We start from the raw sequence: 16,240 nt of genomic DNA, 5'->3' as shown, positions 1-16,240 counted from the left end.
TTTGCAATCCATCTTTGGGGACATCTTCAAGAATCTCTTATCATGAAGTATCTGAAGGAATTTCTGTGATAGAAGAAGCTCTACAACCCTATCATTGAGGAAGCAGTAAGCGAAGTAATCAAATTGGACTCAAAAGGTACAGTAGGGAACAAGATTAGGTGATAAATCACTTTAAAAAAAATAAATAAAAAGGGAAAGAAAGGTGGAAAAATTCATTAAAATAATCCAGCTAGCTGAAAGCTCAAGCAAATCAAAGTAACAGTCCAAGAAATGGTCGCAACCAAATTGCATAAGTCAAACCAGGGCATAAATCTGAGAAGTTAAAGTAAATAAAGGTGAATAAAGTACATAAGATTTTTAAATTAAATCAGGAAATCATGTGCTTAAGTCTGAAGGGAATAGTGTGTACCAGAATATTGAGTTATACATTGCTTTATTGAAGAGTAGGTCAAGATCTTATCAGCTCTATTACAAGCAATGTCAATAAAAAACTCTGTGATGATAAAATGTTTAATTAAAAATGAACATTGGGCAACATATGAACTCTTTGTATTATACAGAAAAAGGAGTCAAATGTATTATGTTCTCCTAGTTACAAATTGCACTGAATCATTCTCCCTCCATCAAACATTCTTATCACTATGAAATCTTGTACAAAAATAGATTTATTTATTTTGGCTCCTTTACAAATTAGTTTATCCACCTCCAGGGTACTTCAAATACTTTGAAAATCTGGGACAACTGTGATGAGAAGAACACTAGGGTCTTGTTTTCTTGGTACTCTTCCAGCTGAATAAGTGGTATGCTTCGGCAAGTTAATTGACAAAGTAAAGGCCTAATACTGATTCAGTGTGTTCATCAAAAAGTAACAGAAACTGGAAAATTAAATATTTTGGTTTATTACTTACATAATGCACATGCATACATCACCACTGTCCTAAAGATCTCTAACAACTCAGTAGAAAAGGTAACAAAATATAAGACCAGGAAGAGCAAGTAGAATTAAATGCAGCAATAGCCATGGCAGACGAACTTTATGTTTCCTCCCTGGTGAAAATAATCTTACCCCTCCATGCCCTCTGCAATGCTAACCACCTCAAACAAGACAAAGTGCTTAACAGGAACTTATCTATGGGGGTAATGTCTCAGCAAGGGATTTCAAGATAGAAAGTATGGTTTATATACAGTTTTAAAGGAATGAAGCAAAATGTAGGGAGCATAAAATGGAAAATTAGCACCATAGGACAAAGCAAGAAATGGCTTAGTACTTTCATGGCCCTCCCTCCTGGCATAACGTTGTATAATAAAGCACTACAAAAGCATTCTTCTGGACACTTTGGCCTGGACATGTAGAATAGAGGATTTTTAAAATATCTCTACCACTCAGCTTCAAACCTCCAAAATAAAAAGACACATCTACATCCCGATGCATATGCACATATACACTGCACAAAATTTTTATGGCTGTAATTCTAAAGACCCAGCCAGAACTGGGAGGGATTTTTAATGAAAAACATTGTAAGTTTCCTAAAACAAGGTCCACTACTAGAGTGGAAATTCCAATAGAAGCTGATGAATGAGCTTAATGAACTCAAGATACTGAAACAAAGAAATAAAATATGATACCCAATGATAGCAGAGTCAGAATTTTATATCTGCTACATCATGTAGCATTCATATTTCTGACAATCAAAATTTCTCTCCATATGTTACACACCAATTTTAATATTCTCTTACGCTTCCTCTACAGAATGAGTGGAAGACAGTTGAGCAAGAGCAGTTAAACAGCACATCAGCTGATAGGAAAGAAAATTTATATACAAAATAATAATTCTGATGCTCTTTAGCAGAAGGTTTTGCAAGGTATGAATGACCTGTGGGTGGCACATGCTCCAGCTGAAGGAGTGTGAAAGAATCTATTACTAAAGCAAGAGTAATACTTAAGAGCAACTTTTCAACTATGGACAAAAATAAGCTTATTAAATCAAAACACTTGGTAAAGGAAAATTCACAGTATGCTCAAGAAAAGAGTTTGTGGTTATAGAAACTGGCAATATTAAAGAGCTATTAACTGATCTAGTCTTTCCTCTCAGAGTTAAGTCTTGTTTCTTGCAGTCCATTTTATAGCCTTCAAGAAAAAGAATAGTTTTATATCGTATCTTACGTGTATAGGATTTCCATCCCATCCTTTGGGAAATTATTCTGAACCCCTTTCACTCTATTATTTAGATAATATATCCTGAGAGTCAGTCTATAATTGCCCCTAACAATACTGTCACATTTAAGGATAGAAAAATACAGGTATAGGAGTGTTTTTCTTTGAGCATAGGATCCCCCAAATCAAGAACAAACAAACTTCAATAAGAGAGAATTATTACCTAAGAAGCAGATTTGGTAGTAATATTAAAAACTAAGTCCTCAGAGGAGGTCTAGTTAGAGGCATGAATAGAACAAATCCTTCACCAGGAGCCAGCAGAGATTCCCAGGGTCATGGCCTAACTGAAGAGAAAAACTCCTACTGATTTCAATGGGGCTGGGATATTATCCCCATATTTTATTCATAGTATATCATCACAAATGGAAACTACAAATGAAGCATCATGAAGTGAGGTGCCTATAATTCGTAAGGTTTTCTTCGACTGTAATAGCCAAGACCTTGCCCTGAACTCCAAGGGAGGCAAATTAGTTCCACATGTCAGATACCAACTGTAATATTTTCCCTTACACTTGGTACACAATGGGGGGATGCAGTACAGCACAGCACAATTAATACGTTTATTTTTTGAAATAATGCATGACAGAACAATTCAGAAAAGATGTCGCTCACTTGAAAGTGGTGAGTTGCTAGCCCATGAAGGGTAGAAGTAGGAAAAGCAATCAATGGAAAATAAGAGAAATTAAGCCCCCCTATTGTCTTACATCTTCCTAGTGGTTGCCTTACTTGCTTCATTTCAACCCTTCTTTCCTTTCAGGTCTCCAGATATTCCCACTTATGACATCACCTCTGAATCTGGGATTACAATCTGTCACAATCCAGACTGAATCAGGTCAGGTCGAATGGTTCGCTGCAATAGAAATCTAACATATAGGATAGGACCGCTAAGCGTAGGCAACGAGTGCATTTTTGCATACCCCTTCGGTATCCTGCCAAGGGCTCAGCTGCCATTCCAGATGGTTATGGGTCTATTGCAGGTTTTGTGTCATATTTACCAGTCCCATGTTTAAGTAACACACTCTCACCTCAATATGTCTTTTACCAGTGAGAAAACAGTAAACTGGAACCAATGCCTTTAGGCAGTATCTATTCGTTTTAACTGCACTTTGACCAGAGCTGATGTGTACACATTTCTCAAAATCACTCTCATTAAACCATTATATTAGGAAATAACCTCGGTTACAGGGCGCTAATTAAGATATGCTGTTTCTGACAACACATGCAGAGACACTACAGAGTATACTTGTAGTCACAGGTATCAGTCACAACATCCCAAGAATGCTTTGGAATGAAGCTGTGAGACTAATGAAAGCTCATAGAACATTGTAGCTCAGTAGAACACCTGGATGCATTAATAGCTCTGTACAGAGGATACCAACAGAGAGGAAGCCACCAAAAACAATGACAAGTCAAGGTGAAGGGAAACATGGATCCAGCACAGTACTCTGTTTTCACAGCTGCCTCCCTCCATTGTCATACTTCTACAACTACCCTATCCCACTTATTCAGGGTTTGCTAATCCAAGAGTCTTCTGCGAACAAGTCTCTTTCACAGTCTCCCCAGTTCTAAGGTTTTCATATATATTCTTTTTTGCTTTCCTAACTCTAATTTGCTCTAACTCATTTTTTTTGCAGCACCATGTTGAAGAAAGACCATATGCTCTTGATTTTTCTGCTGCTATTTCAACAGTTATTAAAACTACAAGCAATTAATTTTGTCCATTATAGAAATCATTGATATTATAGACACTATTTTTTCCTCACAACCATGACAGGAATTAAAATATATCCTTTTATTTTCTAGTTTCTGTTATTGATAATGAATGATGGTTTTTGCCACATCACAAAAAAATACCTTGAAATTGCTTTCTGCTGATAAGTTTAGAGGTACAAGCAAGTAATAGCATCAATAGCCATGAGATTGGTAGCATTTCTTAAAAATTTAGAAGACTTAAAATACCTGTTTGACTTAATTTATATTAAATAGAAAAGTAATTACAAATACTTCATCAAGCTGTGCCCTTGCGGAAACGAAAGAAACCTACCTTATTTCAAGAGACTTCTTCCATTTGCCAGTACTACTCAGTGCTGCATGTGCCATCACCAGAAGAATAGGGCATCATGCTGGACAGAAGCTGACCTCTACAGAAAATTTGACTTTCCAGGCCTGTAACATAAAGACAATGCACAGCTCTTTCAGAAACAATGACTCTGTAAAAACATTGCACTGTATAAATCCAAGATTATTGTTGCTCAATTCATCCCTATCAAGTCTGATGTTTCACAAGGGAGAAAAAAAAAAAGAAAAAAAGATACTTCAAGACTTCACCACTCCTAGCAAACTCAACTTGACATCTAGAGTTCAAGCTATGTTTTTATGGGTTATGCATCACCATGAGTAAACTTGATCCAGTTTATGAATATAATAAAGTGCCTTTCTTTGAAAAACTGATTTTCACCATTTAGGAGTAAGACGCTGTTACTTTGCTTTATGAGCTTTCTTGTATTTGCCAAGTATCCAGTGTACAACAAAATGTTGAATACCATGGTAACAGTTTCAAAATATGCAGTCATTGTAGAACTGTAAAGATAAGCATTGTAGAATTAGACATAAGTGAACTGAAGAGGTCTATCTATGTCAGATTGAAGGTCATATCATTGGAATTTCATTATTTTTTTTTTATAATGCATTAACCAAAGTGGAAATTGATTTCTGTTCCTAAATCCATGTGGACTTGTACATGGAAAAACAATATGAACACACACAGAAAGGGGAAGCGGAGAATGAGGAGTTAATTATTAAAGAACAAGCTGAGACCACAACGAATACAAATCCCATTAAAAAAAATACATATATATATAAATTATTTTCAGGCATTCTCTATTCACAGTCATCAGCAGAATTTTTGAGCCAAATTCAGGACATGCATAATCTCAACAGAGTGGCAATCAAGTTTACCAGAGACAAAATTAATCTTTCACTGTATAAAGTACCAATTACTTCATATATCCCTTACCCTCTTTATTTGGAGCAGCAGAACCTCAGGAGTACTCTGTTCTAATGAAAGGTATGCAGACCACAGCTAATGCATATCATTTTAAGGCAAGAAGAAAATGTATTGTAACAAAGCATCTTTCTGAGTTTGAAGTTCTTTTACAGACTGAAGACAGAAAATAAGTATTTTCAATATTTTGTTCTAAGAAGTTTGTGAACCAAGTGCCTACCTGCAGAATGCAAATAAAATATTTTCCTTGTAATTGATGTATCTGATAGTTAAATAATTATTTCTCCAAGGCAAATTTCTTTTTCAATTGAAAGTAATACATATTTTAGGTACACAAAAATACGAAGTAATGGATCCCAATATAGTATACATCCCTTTCATTAACCTCAAGTGTTGAATTATGTCTATGTGTTTGTCATGTCTGGGTGTCTACTTATATGGATACAAATATGATTACAAGATTAAACCTCAAGAGACCCATGGTTCAAAATGTCAGCCACGCATATACTGTAGATCAGTATGTCCAAAGAAGAAAACAAGCCTGGCATGCTTCTCATTGGTTTTCTTTATTAGCATACACAGAAATCCCCACAGGAAACACCATGCACAGGTAAAATTATTGGTTTCAACTACTTTTTGCATAACATCATTAACCTTTGAAATACAGATTTTAATGCAGTCAGGTGCTGGCATTGCTTTTCTTATGCGGTTTATGGAATAAATGGAAATTTCAGTCTCTCAACTGGCAGCCATTCAATACAAAACTCAATAGTTGTACCACAGTATGACATTCTCCTTCCCTTCACATAGTTTCATCCTGGTGAGAAAAGAGTATATAACTACATACCATAATTTTCTTTATGATAACACATACTGAGTATCTCTACAATTACTTTGCATAACATGATGTTCCTATTCACTTTCACAGTGACAGTCAATCTTAGTAAGAGGTACGGGAGAATAACCTGAAATATGTACTACTGCCCTGAAAAAAATCAGAGCTTTCAGGTAATAAACCTTTGTGCAGAATGCCTTATGCAAATCCATCAGTGTCAAGGAACTCCGGTGAGATCCACTTTAAATATGATGAAATGGGGTCCCATCATCACTCTTTACTTCATAGCTGAGCAAACTTGGCATTTAATTTAAAAATTATAAAGACAAAATATCAAAATCCATAGAATAAGAAATTATAAGGTATGTTCAAAATTATAAAGTGTAAGTCTTTAGTAAGCTTATTGGGTCCGTCAGAGAAGGAGTTAATTTTCCCCACAGCAGCCCTCATAGTGCTGTGCTTTGTATTGGTAGCTAGAAGGGTGCTGATAACACAGCTGTGTTTTGGCTACTGCTGAGCAGTGCTCACACAGCATCAAGGCCATCTCTCCAACACTTCCCCTTTCCCTTACCAGTAGGCTGAGGGTGGGCAAAATCTTGGGAGGGAGCATAGCCAGGACACCTGACTCACACTGACCAAAGGGATATTCCACATCATATGATGTCTGCCCAGCAATGAAAGCTAAGAGAAAGGAGGAAGAACACAGGGGGGCATCCATAATTGTATGACGTTTGTCTTCTGGAGCAATCGCTATGTGTACTGAAGCCCTGCTTCCTGGGAAGTGGCTGGACATCACTTGCTGATGGGAAGTGGAGAATAAAATATTTTTATTTTCCTTTTCTTCTGCATGAAGCTTTTGGTTTTGCTTTATTAAACTGTCTTTATCTTGACCTGGGATGGGGCGGAGTGGGGGGAGGGGTCCATCTTATTTCCTCCCTCTATGCCCTGCTGTGGAGGGGAATGATAGACTGGCTTTGGTGGACACCTAGGTCAACTCACAATAAGGGACTATAGCACAGCTATCTCAAATCAATATCTTGTGTAGGATCAGAAGTAGAGCTACAATGGAAATCAAAATTTTTGTTCCTAAAGCAAAACAATACCAAACTCTGTGAGAGACAACAAAGCTCATGGGAGGAGAAAAAAAAAAAAAAACAAAACAAAATCTTATGATATTACGATATTATATGCTAAATGTTATCACAGTTCTCTTGAGTAGGGAATGAAAATAACCTCTTATTTAAGGGAAGTATAATAGGAACCAGTTACCATGAAATATCAATGTCTTGCTGGCTTCCACATTAAGGGAAAGAGTAAAACAGAAACACTTACTTAAATAACGTCTTCAAGCCTTGCCTAAGAATTCTATTAATTGAACCATTTTCTAAAGGAAAGATAAGTTTCTTCTCACAGCCAAGCCCTAACTTCAGACAAGCTAGTGACCCAATCCTGTATTATTTATTCTCTTTCAGAAAAGAAACCTCAACATCACGCTGCATCGTCTCAACCAACCACCACAGCAGCACCTTAGAAACTAGAGTCTGGTCTTTTTTTTCCAAAGTGTGCAAAAAGAAAGGAAGATTGCAGGTCTGCCCAAAAAAAAAAAAAAATTGGTACAAACAGGAAAAGTGAATGTTCTGAAAAATACATTCTGTAAAGTGTTGAACAGTCACCTTTGGCTGAATACACATTATAGTGCTCTTGCTCTTTTCCAAAATTTGGTGTGAAAGACTCAACAAATGACTACAAAGAATTATAAAGTTCAAAACAACTTGAGCAAAGGTGACTGATTTTAGGACATTTACAACTAAGACGACTGTTTGTGAATTTGGTTACTGTCTCAAAATACATAAAATGAGAGTACAAACTGCAGTCCTTCATGACTATTAATTATAAATATCTTGGCACTAAAAAAAATTAGGCAGAGGACAGCCTACTTAGAAAAGAAGAAAAAAAAATCTGTTAAAAGTAGAAATGAGCTTTTTCTTCATACACAACCTGGAAGCTTTATGTGCTATTAACACGCCTTGCACTTTCAATACTCCATCACACTGCAATGTGTTCCCATTCCAGCTTCAGAATGAGTTGACAGAAAATGACAACATTCATCTACTCTGCTTGATCCCTGATCTTTTTCCACCTGAGGTGACACTTTTGAATGTCAACTTGTTATGGAAAGCACCATCCTTCCTCTCTTCTTTTGGCCTCCTTATTTGTTTATTTATCTATTGGTATTTCCTATGAGCACTAAAAACACACTGCCTACAAGTATGAGCCCTCAAATGTATCATCTCCATGTTGCATTATTTTTCATATGAAGCAATCTAGCAGCTGAATTTGTCTGTTCCAGTTAGGAAAGAAGCCTCACAGAGAGGAGATGGGCAAAAATGAAATATTTTACCTCTAATCAGAAATAAGTTGCATTTCTATATTGCCATAAACAGCTGATTTTAATTTGCATTAGTGCCATCTCTGTTTATTCTGAGAGATTTATACAGATACGTTGAACTCTAATGACCTGGATGAATCTGTGGCCTAATGAAAGCACAGCAGGCAAAAAAAAAAGTTCCTACTGCACTAGTCTGAACGTGGTTTTATCCTAATTTTGTCCACATGCTAAAATAAACATATATCTGAATTTGCTATTGATGAAGAAAATATTTTATGAGCCCTTTTTTGTTATTTCTAAAAGTAGCTACACTAATAGTTTGAACATCTTAGATCAGTATCTTTTTGTTGGATAAAAGGAAATGTTCCTATCTGTGCTTTTGTGCCACCGTTACAGCCTCCTTCAGGTATCATTTTGCTAAAACACTCCTTCAGAATTCAATGCCTTGACAGCAGATAATTTACAGTCCGTTGATGAAAGTAAGGGAACAAATACGAACTGAGAGCTTATGAAATAAGGAAAGTAAACCAAGGTGCTGTCTTCTCCCTTCTCCTTTCAAACTGACCCCCTTTCAATCGGGTCTTGAAGCATGTGAACCAGTGTCATTTCAGATGAAGCTAATGTAGGAGATGTTCTCCAGTCAGACATTGAAACTGCAGAAGCAAACTAGAGATGAAATTATCATAGCATGGACATCAGGTCCAAGATGCAGCCAGAATCACCTGTAGCCTGGCAGTTAGGGCATTTTCTTGAAAAGGGGCTTGTGTGTATTGACCCTTTCATGCACAGAAAAGAAATTGCTCAGCTTTCATACGGTCTGAGCAACTTGTCTACAGTTCTGAATAAAACATATGAGAAGTGGGATTAAGTCGTGTGCTTAGTATTTTCTATTGTCTAAATCGAGACAGTGGTCTGATAACCATGCCAGGATTTTTGTATTGTCTTCTTCCCTCTCTCCCTGCCTCACTCCCTCCCATCCAACCTTTACTTCAATTTAGGGCAGAGGTGAAGGACAGAAAGGAGAAGCAGGAGGTGTCCTCCTCCTTTTCCATGGGCTGATACAGTCTCTTCCATCCCTGGACTTGGGAGCATTTAAGCTAGTGGCTACCACTTGCTGTATAGTGGCCTCCTAGCTCCACGTTGCTTGGCCTCCCATGAGTCCAAGTGTCAGGCACGAGTCAGCCCAGCCTGCTGTGCCAGGAGGAGACCTGAGATTTCAGGACGTTTGTGCTGGGTGGCTCCTACAGACTGAGTGTGAGGTGAGTTGAGGGTCAGACTCCAGGTTTAGAAATGCATAGTCCTAGGCTGGACGTAGCCTTGGTCTCTGTAGGGTACAAAGGCTCCTGACTAGTGGTAGAATAGGAGCAGCCCATTATTACTGGGCAGAAGGATGAGATCTACAGGGAGAGTAGTTTTCTCCACTTCAGAAGCATGGGAAGTATTTAGCATGGTTTGGGAACAGTTGTGTTAGGCTTTGAATCTGCTGTGGTAAGCCACACATTCCCTTGCTGGATTCCATCATGTAGCCTCTTAAAAAGTTGCTAAATGTCCTTTCTTCCTTTTGTTCAGCTTCACAGTTCAAACTAAAACGTGCTGTAGAAGGCTGTCCATTTTGTCAGAAACTGGCATTTTTAAAAGCAAAAAGTGATAATATAAGTGTGATTCATCTCTGAAGACATATTTCCTTTTGATAGTTAGATAACAGTAGAATAATGGAACTCTTTCAAAGTATTGAGGCAAAGAAGCACGTTATTAAGCCACAAACATAGTCTAAATTTGAAAGACAAAATTAGGGTTCTTTAACTTCCTCTGTTTGTAGTCTGTTTCGTATATCACAAGAAGACAGCTGTAGATCAGAAGATAGACATGCTCCTGGCAAGTGATGGGTATATGTGAACAAGAACTTCCTGTGAGATATTGACCTGGTCACTGTCAGCTGCTTTGAAATTTGTTAAGTAATCTATCTAATATGTCTAAGGAGTAGCATATCAGAATCAATCCATTCAATGCCTCAGGAAGATCAATAAAAGGATAATAAATCCAGTAATTCTCTGTGATCTGCTCCAGTGTGAAGCTAGAGGGAAAGCCTTGTACAGTATGAAGATTAATTCTAGTACACATTTGTTAGGGTGACAAATACGCTGCACCAGAACTGTGGCTGGTGAAAAATTCATTTCAAATTAATTTTCAAACTTTACTTTCTGCAATAATCTGCCATCAAGAAACAGAATGTCAACAAATGGCAATTGCTGTTTACAGAAGGAGCTTTCCAGCCTTCTTCTTGTCTTTGTGAATCTCCCACTTAATTTCTGTTCAGCAAAAGAAACATTTTTGTCTTTGATGTTGTTCTAATTTTTAAACCATAGTAATTATAACAATAAACCATTCTTTAAGTATAATACAGTAAATACAAAGGCTGAAGGGGTAATAAATGTATTTAGATAGTTAATATCCGTACCAGATTAGGAACATTAGTTATCAGTCTTTTATGAGAAGGGACCCCCCACCCCCCTGCTGTACAGGCACAGTCCTGGGAGTCAATAATTTTTTGTTTCATTAGACTGTGGTAGGTAGTAGAATCAAGTATATAATTGAGAAATGATGCCACATACAGTTTGTTTATTTTTCCAGTTGTTATACTGGCTCAAACACCATTAGGAAAGATTCCTAGCACTTCTGCCTCCAACTGAATGACATGAGACAAGTGACATTTCTCACGGCAAATCAGCACATCCAGGAAATATTTTTGAATGTTTGAAAACCTCAGAACTCTATTTATGAGCTCCATTCTAAAAGTGGTCAAAGATTTGGCGACTAGCTGCATCTTTTCAAATCAACTCCAGAGGCTCTGAAGATCAAGAGCGGTACTTTAGCCATCTAGATATTGGTCAGTAAAATAAATTTGTATCTATTTGAAAATAAAGAACAGAAAGGAGGAGTTGAAGTTCACATTTACAAAAATAAAGGCAAAGCAACTATTAATTCACATAAAACACCATTTTCACAATCTGAGTCTGCTAAATTCCAGCATTTGGGTTATAGACTTTTAAAAACTTTGTAGATTGTGATTTTTTATATATTCCTAAATCTTTACTGCATAAAAATCTGACCATGCCTTAAAATCAAACAGAATAGTATTTTTTCTCTTTGTTCATATCGCCATACCATCATAGTATCTGCCTTTCATTAATCTAGATAAGGAAAAATTTATGTTGAAAACAAAGTAGATGATGGAATCCAAGCATCCCTTATCCCCAGTCAGTGAAGCCTTGTTCCTCAGAAACAGGCTCTGCTGATGCCAGCTCAAAGGGCTTATTGCGTTGGTCAACACAGGTCAATGATATCTCATCTTGGTGGTTACCAGTTCTGGGATGCATCTCTGAAGATCGGAATTCAGTCCTACTTTAAATGTCATCTTTAACTGTAGACACTTAGGGTTGCACTCTTTCTGCTCCAATTAGTGATATTTCAGTGAAGATAATACGTATAATTTACTAAGCCTTTGCCTGCAGACTTCTTGGTGTCCAATGGAAGTCAGCTCAAAAGTTTAGGTGGCCAATTTCAGTAAGTACAGGTATCCTTACACAAATTCAGCAATGTAACACATTCTGGATGAAACCAAAATGGATTTCAGCCAGTAATACTGGTGAAATAAGGAAGTAAAGAAGTCTTTATAAGTTTAGTGACTTGCTTCTTGGGTTAGCCAGTAGTTATATTGTCAGAGTTGTCTTCAGAAACACCAAAATGGCACTGCCCAAGTAATTTTGGAGATTGTATTGGAGCACTGAAATGGTTTTTAGTCATTTAGTCAGGACAAAAATGCGAAAATTAGGGAGGAAGTGTTTCTGATTCTGGTTTCTAGTCTTTCTGATTCTGGTTTCTAGTGTTTTTCACTGTTGGACAAGAAAAAAAAAAGGCAATGGGAAAATAATACATTAAAAAGAGAAGTTTGGACTTAGCCTACTAGCAGTATGAGCCAAGGAGTTGAGATGGATGGCTGAACTATTGATCAGATGATACTAAAAGAGAAGGTAACAAGTATACTCAGAAAAGCTTATTCACTGAAAATATTTTCTCTAGAAAATTTAGACTGATTAACTTAAAATTATAAAAATAAACTGAAGAGTAACTGGCTAGTAAGTTCATCTGAATATTTTCCAGAGCAATTCAACAACAGCCCAAAGATAAATTGCAATATCTAGAGAAAGACAGAGATGACAAGCACTTTTTTTTTCTGTTGGCAATATGAATAGAAAAAAATAAAAGTGCTTTTCAGTAAAGAAAACAGTCTTCACACCACAAATCTTTCTCAGTACAGAGGAATTCTCTTATTTACATTAGGCAACTAACAAAAAGGAAAAGGTTATGAAATCTTTGAGAACACATGGCATTTTTCATAGTATTAGATGGACTGTAAAGGTGAATAAGAACAATGAAACTGAATTTACTCATTATGAGGTATCTAAAATTCCCTCTACAAAGTCTTCTAAGAATTCAAAGTCTAACTGAGGATGTTTTGTTTCTCCTTATCCAGACCCATACATTGCTGAAGAACTAGAAATTTAGAATCCACAATTCACTGCTTTCAGCAGTAAAGGAACAATTGATGCAACCCATGTATGCTGGGATTTTCAAGGAAGCCTGAGGTAATAAAATGTTCAAATTACTTTTAGATTCAATGGGAGCCAGACTTCTAAATCCTTAAGGCCTGCTGAAAATTATATCTGTAACTTCCAATATCCTGAAACAAAAAAAAAAAAAAATTTTGAAAAACCTCCTGTGAACTAGTAACTATTGATTATTTAATGGCTGATTACAATTGTTTACTAACTGCCTCCAGAATTTCACAGTAGGAACACTAGCACTCATATTTTTATTTTTCATACATGTCAATTCTGTCTGACACTGTGTGTTATTCAACATGAAATATATCTGGATAATAACCCTGCATAGCAGTAGGCTATGGCATAAAGGCTATCCACTGAATGCTACTGACAGTGAACCAGCGAGAAATTTAGCTAAAAAAGTAAAAATATGAGCCTTTCATAAGAATATATTTTATAAAGTAGAACTTGATTTTCAGAACAGAAAACAAAGTTGGAGATTCCAATTTGCATCCCTGTGCTGTTCAAGCACAGCAAGATGCATTTGGGATTCCAGTGCACCAGCTATTCCAGGACGAGTTCTGTTCCCATGTGCTACACCCTCTCTGCATGTGCCACACCAAAAGGCAGGAAAAGACATGCTTCTGTTGCAATGAAATGCAAAAGCAAAATTAAACAACATTAAAGTATTTTATGAAACTAAATTCTTGGCTTTCAGGCAGCTCTGGGGGTTAGGATGTGACCTGAAATCACACGAGCAGCTAAAGTCTCACACTTGAGAAATGGGTCCCTGCACTGTCCCACAGAACAAGTCCAATGCCAGCTCCTCTCCTGCCCAAGGCAGAAGTAGCCCATCCTTGACTCTTTATTACAGGGACAGCAAAAGGCAGTTTTATCAACGCTTCTGAGAAGCTTTTAGCCAGCTGTAATTCTTTTTTACAATTAATAAAATCCGAAGACTACACTTTCTGGTTCAGAAGGTTTTGTGCTTATACGGGATTATGCAGGAAGAGATTTGGGGTGCACAGACCTCACTGGGAAGTTGCATGTAGTTCTTTAGTTGATAGTTTCAAAAGTTGAGAACATCTTCAACACATGAGGCTTGGGGATTTCTTTGTATAAGCATTAGAACTGGAGAAAGAGAAACTTGTGTTTGGTCTACCAATGAACAAATATCTAATAGCAAAGAAATCCTAGCATTTCAGTGCAGAAATAACAAACAGCATTACTTGTTTGCATGCCACATCAATTTTACTCTTATTTTAAACATGGACAAATGAGGGCACTGGGAAATTGCGCAACTTTCCATCAGTAAAAGAGTGGGTGTTAACTAAATCCAAGATTCCTAACTAATGGATTTCCTGCCTCTGACTGCCTTCATTGCCTTTACTTTCTCTGCAGGGCACATTGGTTTTGTCCTTCAAAAATCTCTCTCGCACAGGAGAACTGAAACCCTGGTCAAACAAGATACAAGCAGAAAAATGGAAAAGGGCTTAAGAGGACACATATAAAATATCAAAGTATTAAATGCCCCAAGTTTATAGAGCAAAGTAAACATTTTACAATATTTGTAATCAACATAGGGAGTCTTTTATCGCTGTGCAGAAATCTACGCCAAGAAAAAATTGCAGCTCTTTTATTTTTTAATGACGCAGCATGCTGTTAATTTGGGTATAATGCCAAAAAGCTCTGTAGTGATATTTGGGAAAGAGTTGTCTAGAAACCCCTCAATGTCTTAGATAAAATTGAATCTGAATGGCTAAAGCAATTTGAAAACGAATCAATGTAAAACTAATTTTATCCACAACATGCAGTTTTTTAACAAACATCTTTCATTATAACAGAGATATTAGTGACATCCTTAAAGCAAATACATTTATTCTGTTCCTGATGTTGCATACAAAACACGAACACCGTTCTGGTACCACTCAGACTACAGAGAAAATGAATGCCCGAATCCTTCCTCTTTTGTTGTCTCATTCCCTTCATTAAAAACAAAGCCCACCTCACAGCTAGGCAAAAACCTTGGAATTTCTCCTGCTCTGGTTTCTTGTCTATTCATCAAAACCGTCCTCTCTCTCACTTGCAGTTTTAAGGTTACACCAGGGCTCTGCATACAGAGTCTCTTCCCTTCCTGCCTAAATATGTCAAGACTGGTTTGAAATCTCACCAAAAAGATGTGTGTGCTCTTGCATTTTGTATCCAGATGCTGCAGATACGTGGTGGGAAGGAAGAGGGAGACAGAGAGTTGTTGGAAGTGGCTGCAGATAGCTGAGAGGCAGCCCAGGAGGGAGACAAACTCACCTTCTCCTGTCATGCAAAAGACCTTTTTGACTCTGTATACCAGAAGAGCTCCTGCCTAGACAGTTTTACACTTGTTCCTACTACTCCAACAAATGACCGACCACACCCCAGCATGCCCAGCACTCTAATGTTATCCTATAGGGAAATACTATTCCTCTGCTGGAAGGTTGCATAGCTCAAAATCTGAGCTTTGCCATTAAAAAAGGCAGGTACACTGCCCATCACTAAGCAAAATTTTTCAATGCAGCCTGGTTCTTTAGGCATTAATTGTAATGGACACCAGAACTATAGTCTGATTTTTAACAGCTTTTTAACCTAGCAATTGGCATGTTTATACATACATGTGTGTACTTATATCTACACACACATATATGCTCCATTAATGTGTCACTTGTCATTATTTTTAAATGTTATCATACTCGGTGATATACAAGCTGTGTACATATAGCTATTACTCTTGTTTTATTCTGTTAAGTTAATGATAAGCCTGACAAAAAATTCACTCTACTCCAGCAAACCTCCAGACGTGGCACAGTATACTCAGTGCAGGTATTGCATTAACCTCTTCATGCATCGCACGGGGATGGGTATAGTACCTCTTTCCAAGGAATAAGTAGAAGGTCAAAACCTCTCATAACCCATCATACACTGACTTGATTAAGCTGCTGCCACCTTCCACTCATATCAAGAAAACAAATATGACTGTATAAAGTAAAGCACAGTATATCTGTGTGGCTCTAATAACTATCAAAATAAGAAGACACAATAGTAAGAAAATTAGGTTTTTCTATCTTCCATGAAACTGTGTGAGTAATTAGCCACCTCAGCGCCAGTCTCCATCTCTGAATTTCCACAGGAAACAATCTTGAAAAATTAACCAAAAAATAAA

At 37.1% G+C, this 16,240-nt stretch overlaps 1 protein-coding gene across 2 annotated transcripts in view; it reads right to left on the bottom strand.

The window, feature by feature from the left end:
• LOC147602243 (uncharacterized) overlaps positions 1 to 16,240 on the bottom strand; it is a 235,535-nt gene that overhangs the window by 121,864 nt on the left and 97,431 nt on the right. For both annotated transcript variants that reach the window (XR_015260746.1, XR_015260745.1), the window contains exon 2: positions 4,260 to 4,381. The gene's annotated coding sequence lies outside the window, so the exon portion shown is untranslated. The remainder of the gene's footprint in view (positions 1 to 4,259; positions 4,382 to 16,240) is intronic.

This window comes from Chlamydotis macqueenii, chromosome 1 (genome assembly GCF_036417535.1).
Source record: "Chlamydotis macqueenii isolate bChlMac1 chromosome 1, bChlMac1.mat, whole genome shotgun sequence".
NCBI lineage: Eukaryota > Metazoa > Chordata > Aves > Otidiformes > Otididae > Chlamydotis > Chlamydotis macqueenii.
The sequence above is the reverse complement of the archived record's forward strand: the minus strand, read 5'-3'. Positions and strand labels throughout refer to the sequence as shown.